The sequence below is a fragment of the Pinus tabuliformis genome, chromosome 7, assembly GCF_031772625.1.
Source record: "Pinus tabuliformis cultivar Carrire ecotype Pingquan chromosome 7, CPIR1, whole genome shotgun sequence".
NCBI lineage: Eukaryota > Viridiplantae > Streptophyta > Pinopsida > Pinales > Pinaceae > Pinus > Pinus tabuliformis.
In genome coordinates, this window is record NC_142293.1 from 499,045,313 (window position 1) to 499,057,324 (window position 12,012).

General features: G+C 37.2%; 3 pseudogenes; 2 read left to right on the plus strand and 1 right to left on the minus strand.

Moving 5' to 3' along the window:
- Positions 1 to 207: 207 nt before the first annotated feature.
- Positions 208 to 1,677, minus strand: LOC149248235 (arogenate dehydratase/prephenate dehydratase 2, chloroplastic pseudogene; annotated as a pseudogene).
- Positions 1,678 to 3,923: 2,246 nt separating this feature from the next.
- Positions 3,924 to 5,201, plus strand: LOC149248236 (cytochrome P450 750A1 pseudogene; annotated as a pseudogene).
- A 5,114-nt stretch (positions 5,202 to 10,315) lies between these two features.
- On the plus strand, positions 10,316 to 11,722 carry LOC149248237 (cytochrome P450 750A1 pseudogene; annotated as a pseudogene).
- The last annotated feature ends 290 nt before the right edge of the window (positions 11,723 to 12,012 follow it).

Genomic DNA, 12,012 nt, shown 5'->3' on the forward strand with positions numbered 1-12,012 from the left:
ATCTTGTGGGATGGAAATAGCAAAAGGTAAGGCGTCAGTGTTTGCTGCTTCCCTTGAATGCAATTTCTTAATTTTAATTTTACTCAATGAAACTTTAGTTTCTGTATTTCTATTGAAGCCTGTACATGGTTTCTCTTGGCAAAGAGTGCAGCTGTAATTTAATCCTCAAATCCCTGTACAAATTTTGTAATTTAATCCTCAAATCCCTGTACAAATTTTGTAGGTATTGAGCCTGTTTGTTTGTTTTAGCTGAAGCGAGCTACTAAAGGACGGAGAGGGCAGAATAGTTTCCGATGACTCTCACAAACCTCGCGATATGTCGCAGAGAATCCAGAGCCATTTGCACCTGGCCTGGATGATCATCAGCTACTGGTGCCTCCAAATCAACGAAGAAAACGTACTTGAAATAACACTTGGAACAGCTCCCTTCCTGCTCTTCGTTCGTCACCATACGCAGGGGGTTCTCGCGCAGAGGGCGGGATTCGATCTTTGTCACTTGTATGTCTCTTGCAGCGAATATTGACAACGCCTTGCACAGATCGGCCGTTCCCTCTTTCAGCGAGAAAGCCACTGTCGTCTTTAACCCCGATACTACAGAGGAATTGTTGTTAGGGTTCTTTTTGGTGAGAATGAGAAATCTGGTGGTGTTGAAGGAATCGTCCTGCATTTCTTCTTCCACCACTTCAAGACCGTATTCCTGCCCGGCAATCGCACTGCCGATAACGGCCGTGTCGTCTATGCGGTTTTCCGCTACGAAACGAGCTGCGCTCGCAGCGTTGTTCACGGCCTCCAGCTCCACCCCAAGATCCCCGAGACACCGCTGGCAGTGAGAGAGGGCCTGCGGATGGCTAATCACTCTCTTCAAAGTACGCCTCTTACCCGCCCCTCTCACTGCCAATAAGCAATGATTTATGGGCAACAATATCTCGCCCACGACATGGAGATCAGGATGGCGTAGCATCAAATCGTAGTTCCTCCCGATGATTCCGTCCAGCGAGTTCTCCACAGGCACCACTGCCCGATCAGCGGCCTCCGACTCCAGTGCCTCGAAGGCGGATTCCATTTCCCCTTCGCAGGGGAGGGCATCGCACCTCTGGAAGGCTCGAACCGCGGCCTCTTGGCAATAGGAGCCGCGCACGCCCTGGTACGCCACTCTCACCGGCTTCCCCTCAAACAACGGCCCTGCCCACAGGGGCTCCATGGGAAGCAACCCATCATTACTATCGCCATTAAAGGGCAACAATCCCCGCCTATAAATTCGTTCAAGCTGATCTAGCACCGTCCTCTCTGATTGCCCTACATAAGACCCAAGATCTTCAACCGGTATAGGTTTAAAAGGGCTTTTCACTGGATTAGACTTCACCGAACGGCGGGCGGCTCCCTTTGCTTGGCCATTGCCCAGCTGCCCGGCGACGCAGAAGGATCTACGGAAAGCACCAAAACCCTCATTCTTCACATCCAAGGGCGCCTTCTTCCCCTGCGGGGGTGCAGGGATATATGGACATGTCAGAGCCATCCAGTCAATACAAAAGATAATTCTAGCTCTGGTTTGAAGGCAGGTGGTTCTATTGGATCAAATTCTACTATTTGAGGCTCTACAAATTACACTGCAAGGAGGGATGCAATGAAAAATACCAGAGCGGGGAAATGCAGAGACATGTCAAAAGCTCTGCTAAGGAGAATGTGGAGGAATGCAGTATTTAAGTATCTATTTGGGAAAGGTTTAGGTGGGGAGTTGGGCGCTTACACGTGGGGAATTAGCTCTTCACACGTGGTTTACCCTTGCGGTCAAAATACGACGTTTTCGCATTTGAAGAGGTCAGAGCAACAAGCTGGCAAAGGGAGTTGTTCCCAATGTTCATTTGTCTCATCAAGGATCGCGCATATATAAATTTAATGTTCGGTAGCAAACTTGGATAAGCATTAAAATATTTATATTATAAAATTTATACTAGCATTTGCACCAAATGTTGCAAAGGAAATGCCGTAAGGCATAAACTGAATTACGCAAATACAACAAAAAAATACTTTGATAAAGAATATAAATATATTGAATGCTCACATAAATGCCTCATTAACTAGAACCACGTAGTAGACATATCTATCAACATTAGGATTACACACAATGATCAGGAAATTTCCCATATACAAACAACACCTTCCACAACAACCTTTCTCACATCCACATTTTAAAGTAGACATATCTATCAACATTAGGATTACACACCATGATCAGGAAATTTCCCATATACAAACAACACCTTCCACCTATCAACATTAAGATTACACACCATGATCAAGAAATTTCCCGTATAAAAACAACACCTTCCACAACAACCTTTTCTCACATCCACATTTTAAAAAATGCCTCGGAACGTGATTGGAATATCCCATATTTCCTTTTTCATTATGTAGATAAATCTTTCGATATTATTATTTTCATCATGAAGATTGTTAGTTCATTGTTGTAAAGTGTTAGTGTGTTAAATTCAATACTACAAGTTCAACGAGTGAAAAACGTTCCTTAATTAGCATAATATGCATTTTTCTCTCACCATGTATTTTTCAATCATTCATTACAAAACTTCCATCAAAGAACACATTTCATTCATTCATTACAAAACTTCCATCAAAGAACACAAGTAACAGATTAACATGTATACTACAAGTTCAACAAGTGAAAAACGTTCCTTGATTAGCATAATATGCATTTTTCTCTCACCATGTATTTTTCAATCATTCATTACAAAACTTCCATCAAAGAACACATTTCATTCATTCATTACAAAACTTCCATCAAAGAACACAAGTAACAGATTAACATGTATTTTGTCGTCATTATTTTCATGTATTTTGTCTTCACTATTTTCATCATGGAGCCAAGAAACACTAAATCCTAGAGTGGATGTGCGTTATATCTGAATTGTTGCAATGGATGTGACCTGCCATCAAAAAGAGCATTCCCATCCTCATATGAACCCCATTCTTCTTCAATTGACCACTTGATTTTATTCAATTCCCATCATTTTTACTCCATTCATTTGCCCCATCTTGTTGTCTATCAAAGCACTTCCCTTGTCCTTTGAAGCATTACCACTAGTAACAAGGAAATCATCAAAAAACACACTTTACAACTTTGAATAGGGCTAAGACATATCACATAAAAGAGTCTTCAAGTTGCAATATTTTGTTCAAATAATGCATGCTAAGATCATTTTTCTTAAATTTCAATTTTTAGTAAGTCATTGTAATATTTAAAATAATTATTTTTAAAATATGTAGTAAACTAACAAAAAAAGTATGCAATAATGTGCCAAATTATATAGAGTAAGTTATGTATGAGTGGGTACTATGAAATATTCTCATAACTTTAGAAATTATAATAATTGTTATTTTATTTTTTAATTATTAATAATTATAATACATTTAATATAGATGAAATATTATTAATTAAACAGAAATCTAAATAAACAACTTCTAAAAATACCATTTTGCACTTTCAATTATATTTTAAATTATCCCACATGAATGTCAACGATATGTCATGTACTTGGTCACTATTTTTTTATTGATATCATTAATAAACAACTTTTAAAAACACCATTTAGCACTTTCAATTATATTTTAAATTATCCCACATGGATGTCAACGATATCTCATGTACTTGTTTTGTTTTATTAATGATAATGACTGTAAAAGTACATCGAAGCATATTCAATGCACCTTAGTTGCAACTTGCAAATTGTGATAGTTGTCCAGACTTCAAAGATACAGAATATACAGATATACGAAACCTTAGTTGCAACTTGCAAATTGTGATAGTTTTCCAGACTTCAAAGATACAGAATATACGGATATACGGCAACTTGCAAATTGTGATAGTTGTCCAAACTTCAAAGATACATAATATACGGATATACAGAATGTATACAGAATATATGGATATACGGCAACTTGCAAATTGTGATAGTTGTCCAGACTTCAAAGATACAGAATATACAGATATACGGAATGTAATGCAGGACATCTTGTCACACCTGGACAATATTTAACCAGTGCTCGCTTTTATTACGTTCATTTTTAACATATTGTCATTTTTAACATACTGTCTGCATACGCAATTGGGAAAACTTGACAAATAAGACGCTAAGATAAGATTATTGCATAGATAGTTCTGGTATTGAAATAAATTGCTTCCATGAATATCATTGCTCTCCGCCAGCATGACCTCTTCCCACAATCGTGATGTACTACAAGACCACGTGTATCTCAAAAGTCATTAAATTATTCCTTACTCCAGCGACGGCCACAGCGAGGGACCGGCAGAGGCAGAGGCAGAGCATGTTAAAGATTTCGTGGATGTGTTGCTGCAGATGACCACTGATAACAATGATATAAAGGGAGACACCAAAGCCAAACGGGAAGCAGTTAAATTGATTATGTTTGTATGTAGATAGGAAATCTTAAATCGAGTTAAACAGCTAAATCGATTCTTTTTTATTGTAAATTTAGGAAATCTATTGGAAGGTCACATAATTGACATCCCTCTTTACCACACTCTGCCCTGTCCTTCAAATTTCAAAATATTCCCAAGAACCCCCTGAATCTACATGCAAATAAATTAACTTCAGCAATTCAATATTACATTGATTTTTAATTGACAACATAAATTATTTTCCCATTGGTTTGTACAGGACATACTCATCGCTGGAATGGAGACGCCGGCATCCACATTAGAATGGGCAATGAGTGAGCTGCTCAGACATCCCCATGTCCTGAAAAAGTTGCAGCAAGAAATAGAATCATGTGTCGGAAAACGTGGCAAAGTAAACGGATCTGATGTGGGAAGGATGAAGTTCCTTCAATGTGTTGTGAAAGAGACGCTGCGATTACATCCAACGGGGCCACTAGCGATTCCCCATGAATCTGTAGAGACCGCGAGCGTATGCGGATACAATATACCTAAAAAAACAATAGTAATCATGAATGTGTGGACTACTGGAAGGGATCCCAATGTGTGGGGGGTGGATGCTTTGGTTTTCAAGCCGGAGAGATTCATGCATGAATTGGGTGAGCATGACCATGTTATGGATTTAGTGACAGGTCAATCAAATTTCAGGATGCTTCCCTTCTCAACAGGGAGGAGAGGGTGCCCAGGGGCCGCCATGGCTGTTTCCATGATTGACCTTGCACTAGCTTAGCTGCTGCACTCTTTTGACTGGAGAGTAGATGATGATCCATCAGAGCTGGATATGACAGAAGGTGGGCCTTCTATATCAAGCCATTTTCCGCTCTTTGCTTTTCCAAAGATAAGGAAGGAAGGTCTTTGACCTCTTCCAGAATGGAATGAGATTAGCCTTGTTAAGCAAGGTGAGACATTGACAGATAGCTACCAACCAGAAAATAAAAATATTAAAGACTATCCATCAGCTTGAACATAAAACAATAATTCAATGCATATAGTGTTTGATCCATTATCTTTATGGAAAACAAGTTTCAGAAATCCCTGCATGTCTAAAGGCGGTGAATGAAGTTGTGCACCTATGAAAGAAGAAGTAACATGGATATCAATCCTGACATCTAAATAAATATAAGATTTATCCAAAAAGCAGATAGCTACCAGCCCTGGCAATATCGGCGCCCGTTGGCATAAAACTTGAAGACATTCTGTCCTTCTTTCAGTAGCAAGGGAGTATCGTTTCCATCCCCAGTACCTAAATTAAAAGTAAAGACTGGGTGTTATTTTGTTATAGAGCATGCATATTCCTAGGCATTTAATGCCCTATGGCAGGCTGGTTAGCCCTTGCCTTATGAAGTACGCTGAAACCACCTCTTCCCATGTACAGCTGGGTACACATCGCTTTTTGGTTTGGCTAAGTACGCCCAACGCTTTTGCTGGTAGGACGTCGCGCACCCCTACCTATTTATCCGTAGTCCTTATTGTTTAGCGCTACTCCAGGGCCCCCCTATTTCGTGCAGGTCATTGTTTTGTCGGAAATATCCCTCCCTCCAACCTAGGCGATACTCTTAAAGGTGTCGGATGTCTTAAGTATATTCTGACATATTTCACAAAATTCTGAAGACCGTGTCATGTAAAGAGTTGTACAATTGCCAGCAATATAGAGTACAAAAAAGGAGCTATTCCATTTGTCTGAAAATATGGATTTTGTCAGAAAGTGGACTGCTTGTTTTCAAGAATGGGCTTCAGATACAACTAGTCTCTTAAAGGTCTAATAATGAGTTTGGCATCTATGACGCTGCCATTAGAAATTTGGAGGGAAAGATTCTCCTTGTGTCTTCCCTGGGCAAGTGTGACTGTGGTAAAGAATGTATCAATTTTCAAAGAGAAGGTTATAAACTTTTGAATTTTATTAATTTTAGATTTTTTAGAAAGATACAATTAGTTTTTTTCATCTTTCCGAATGGAATAATCTGTTCTAAATGTAATTATAATGAATCTAAAAATATTTAACAAGAAGGTTATAAGCTTTTGAATCCTATTCAATATGAAACCCCTCTCTAAACTAAGATTTGGGCAAAGAAACATAGACCGTTTTGACTTCTTCCAGAATGGAATGGGAACAACCCTTTTAAAGGGGACATTGAAAATTCGTACCTGGAAGATTTGAAGCACGAATATGAAGGAAAAATTTTCCTGACTAAGTTCTACTTGTCACGAAAATACTCTGTCTAACATTTTTCCATGCTCTCTCTAACATTTTCGTTTCTCCTCTCTGCACTAAGCATTGTAGAGATTCAGAAGCAAATGATAATACAAATTTTCGTTCACTACATCACTGAGGCGGATTGGAAGTGTTCTATTACTTAAAAAAACACACAAATAAATTTTAGTGGTAAATAACTCAAATATAAATTATCTTTCTGCATCTATGATTCGCTGCTTTAAACTCATTACTACAATAAATAAAATATAAAATTGATTAAAAAATTCATGGATAATAACCATAACATTTATAAAGACAACCAAACCTATCAATTATCTTGAGAAATAACAATAATCCATTGTATAGTCTCCATCCATCATCCACTATCCTGATAGAAAAAGAAAAAAAATACATACAAGTCCAAAGGCTGTGAATGAAGCTGTGCATATATGAAATTAGTAATTCCTTAGGCTAAGGAGCAACGTCCATATCCATCTAGACAGCTTTGCTGCTCTTGACATAACCAAGAACAATCCTTGATAGAAAATATATTTTCTTAATGCAGACCTTTTAGTATCTGTTTTTAATATAATCATAAGCATATTTCGGAGTCTTCAATAAAAAGGTTCTAAGTTTTTGAATTCTATTCAAAATGAAATTAGTTCTTTTTTAAACTAAGATTTACAGAGACACAGGTAGGCAGGTAGTTTTTGACCTCTTCCAGAATGGAATGAGATTAGCCTTGTTAAGCAAGGTGAGACATTGACAGATAGCTACCAACCATAAAATAAAAATATTAAAGACTATCCATCATCTTGAACATAAAACAATAATTCAATGCATATAGTGTTTGATCCATTATCTTCATGGAAAACAAGTTTCATAAATCCCTGCATGTCTAAAGGCAGTGAATGAAGTTGTGCACCTATGAAAGAAGTAACATGGATATCAATCCTGACATCTAAATAAATATAAGATTTATCCAAAAAGCAGATAGCTACTAGCCAGAACTTAAAAATATTAAAGGCTATCCATTATCTTGAACATAAAACAATAATTCACTGCATATAGTGTTCGATCCATTATTATTTTAATGGAAAACAAGTTTTAGAAATACCTGCAAGTCTGAAGGCGGTGAACGAAGTTGTGCACCTATGAAAGCAATAAGGCACAGTGAGAAGCAGCAACCATATCCATCTTGATATCTACCAGTGAGCGTTGCTTCCTCTTTTTTCCAGAAAAAGAGAAGAGAGGATATATATATATATTCTACAATCCTCTATATATAAAAAAAATCTAACGATTTTCACAAACAAAAAAAAAATTATAAGAAGTTTTTGAATTCTATTTAATTTTAAACTATTACAGAAACACACAGGTAGCTTTTGACTTCTTCCAGAGTGGAATGGCTTCAGTCAAGACATTGACAATTCATACACAGAATATTTGCAACAAGATTTCCCAAGACATGCTACTATCGGTTCTTATTGCAGCTGTAAAGGATCCAACAATTTTCAGTAAGGTTATAAGCTCTTGAATTCTATTCAATATGGAACTATTCTATTTAAACTAAGATTTGGACAAAGACACAGGTAGTTTTGACCTCTTCAGAATGGAATTGAATCAGAAAGAAGTGGTGACAAGGCTGGGACCACCATATCGATGTATTCATGTCGGTTGTTTTGAGGGGACAGAGCTATGATCTGCCTTTAAGGCAAATCTCCTGAATACAGTTATAAAGAATTTATCAATTTTCAGCAAGAAAGTTATAAACTTTTGAATTCCTATTCAATTTGAAACTATTTTTATTAACGTAATATTTTTACAAAGATATAGAGTGGAATAAAAGCAGCCATGTAAATCAAGACAAATTTGAAACACGCTTCCCAAGACCTGTTACTATTTGTTCTAAATGCAATTATAATGAATCTAACAATCTTTAACAAAAAGGTTATAAGTTTTTGAATCCTATTCAATATGAAACCACTCTTTTTAAACTATGATTTGGGCAGAGATACACAGGCAGTTTTGACACCTTCCAGAATGAAATAGGAGCATCCCTGTTAAGGGTGGACATTGAAAATTCGTACCTAGAAGTTTTGAAGCACGAATATGAAGAAAAAATGTTATTGACCAAGTTCTAGGGCTCACGAAAATTCCCTGCCTAACAACATTTTTCCATAAGTTCCGGGTCTCGAGGAAATTCTTTGTCTAACATTTCCGTTTCTCCTCTGTGGACTAACCTATTGGATAGATCCAAAAATAAGTAACGATACTACAAATCTTCGTTTACCACATCAATGGGAATTGGGCGGATTTAAACTCCTATATTATTAGGATAAATATACAAATAAATGAGGGGAAAGAAAATAGGATCTGCGACTCGGCAACTGCAACGAGCTCCTCGCTGAGCCACTTCCAATTCGAACGCGGTGTAAGCAAACAATTAACAGGAAAAAGATTCGATGTGAAAATCGATACCTTACCTAACACTAGGAGGATCTGGACACTCGAGAATAGGTGGTATAGCAGCAGAGAAGGGAGTCCTGGGAGACCCGAATTCACCCGCTTTAATCTGCTATTCCGGGCTTGGAGATCTGTCCTCCCTGTCCTCTACCCCTCTCTTCCCTTCAGTTTCTCTCAGCCCACCTTCACCAGGAGACTCTTTGGCTCTCGGTTTCTCCTCCTGTAAAACAAACAACCGAATATTTAATCAATCTATCCATCATAACAGTGAAGAATTCCAGCAAAAGTTCTATCCATTCATTTGCCCCATCTTGTTGTCTATCAAAGCACTCCCCTTGTCCTTTGAAGCATTACCACTAGTAACAAGGAGATCATCAAAAAACACACTTTACAACTTTGAATAGGGCTAAGACATATCACATAAAAGAGTCTTCAAGCAGCAATATTGTGTTCAAATAATGCATGCTAAGATCATTTTTCTTAAATTTCAATTTTTAATAAGTCATTGTAATATTTAAAATAATTATTTTTAAAATATGTAGTAAACTAACAAAAAAAAGTATGCAATAATGTGCCAAATTATATAGAGTAAGTTATGTATGAGTGGGTACTATGAAATATTCTCATAAATTTAGAAATTATAATAATTGTTATTTTATTTTTTAATTATTAATAATTATAATACATTTAATATAGATGAAATATTATTAATTAAACAGAAATCTAAATAAACAACTTCTAAAAATACCATTTTGCACTTTCAATTATATTTTAAATTATCCCACATGAATGTCAACGATATGTCATGTACTTGGTCACTATTTTTTTATTGATATCATTAATAAACAACTTTTAAAAACACCATTTAGCACTTTCAATTATATTTTAAGTTATCCCACATGGATGTCAACGATATCTCATGTACTTGTTTTGTTTTATTAATGATAATGACTGTAAAAGTACATCGAAGCATATTCAATGCACCTTAGTTGCAACTTGCAAATTGTGATAGTTGTCCAGACTTCAAAGATACAGAATATACAGATATACGAAATCTTAGTTGCAACTTGCAAATTGTGATAGTTGTCGAGACTTCAAAGATACAGAATATACAGATATATGGCAACTTGCAAATTGTGATAGTTGTCCAAACTTCAAAGATACAGAATATACGGATATACGGAATGTATACAGAATATATGGATATACGGCAACTTGCAAATTGTGATAGTTGTCCAGACTTCAAAGATACAGAATATACAGATATACGGAATGTAATGCAGGACATCTTGTCACACCTGGACAATATTTAACCAGTGCTCGCTTTTATTACGTTCATTTTTAACATATTGTCATTTTTAACATACTGTCTGCATACGCAATTTGGAAAACTTGAAAAATAAGACGCTAAGATAAGATTATTGCATAGATAGTTCTGGTATTGAAATAAATTGCTTCCATGAATATCATTGCTCTTCGCCAGCATGACCTCTTCCCACAATCGTGATGTACTACAAGACCACGTGTATCTCAAAAGTCATTAAATTATTCCTTACTCCAGCGATGGCCACAGCGAGGGACCGGCAGAGGCAGAGGCAGAGCATGTTAAAGATTTCGTGGATGTGTTGCTGCAGATGACAACTGATAACAATGATATAAAGGGAGACACCAAAGCCAAACGGGAAGCAGTTAAATTGATTATGTTTGTATGTAGATAGGAAATCTTAAATCGAGTTAAACAGCTAAATCGATTCTTTTTTATTGTAAATTTAGGAAATCTATTGGAAGGTCACATAATTGACATCCCTCTTTACCACACTCTGCCCTGTCCTTCAAATTTCAAAATATTCCCAAGAACCCCCTGAATCTACATGCAAATAAATTAACTTCAGCAATTCAATATTACATTGATTTTTAATTGACAACATAAACTGTTTTCCCATTGGTTTGTACAGGACATACTCATCGCTGGAATGGAGACGTCGGCATCCACATTAGAATGGGCAATGAGTGAGCTGCTCAGACATCCCCATGTCCTGAAAAAGTTGCAGCAAGAAATAGAATCCTGTGTCGGAAAACGTGGCAAAATAAATGGATCTGATGTGGGAAGGATGAAGTTCCTTCAATGTGTTGTGAAAGAGACGTTGCGATTACATCCAACGGGGCCGCTAGCGATTCCCCATGAATCTGTAGAGACCGCGAGCGTATGCGGATACAATATACCTAAAAAAACAATAGTAATCGTGAATGTGTGGACTATTGGAAGGGATCCCAATGTGTGGGGGGTGGATGCTTTGGTTTTCAAGCCGGAGAGATTCATGCATGAATTGGGTGAGCATGACCATGTTATGGATTTAGTGACAGGTCAATCAAATTTCAGGATGCTTCCCTTCTCAGCAGGGAGGAGAGGGTGCCCAGGGGCCGCCATGGCTGTTTCCATGATTGACCTTGCACTAGCTCAGCTGCTGCACTCTTTTGACTGGAGAGTAGATGGTGATCCATTAGAGCTGGATATGACAGAAGGTGGGTCTTCTATATCAAGCCATTTTCCGCTCTTTGCTTTTCCAAAGATAAGGAAGGAAGGTCTTTGACCTCTTCCAGAATGGAATGAGATTAGCCTTGTTAAGCAAGGTGAGACATTGACAGATAGCTACCAACCAGAAAATAAAAATATTAAAGACTATCCATCATCTTGAACATAAAACAATAATTCAATGCATATAGTGTTTGATCCATTATCTTTATGGAAAACAAGTTTCAGAAATCCCTGCATGTCTAAAGGCGGTGAATGAAGTTGTGCACCTATGAAAGAAGAAGTAACATGGATATCAATCCTGACATCTAAATAAATATAAGATTTATCCAAAAAGCAGATAGCTAC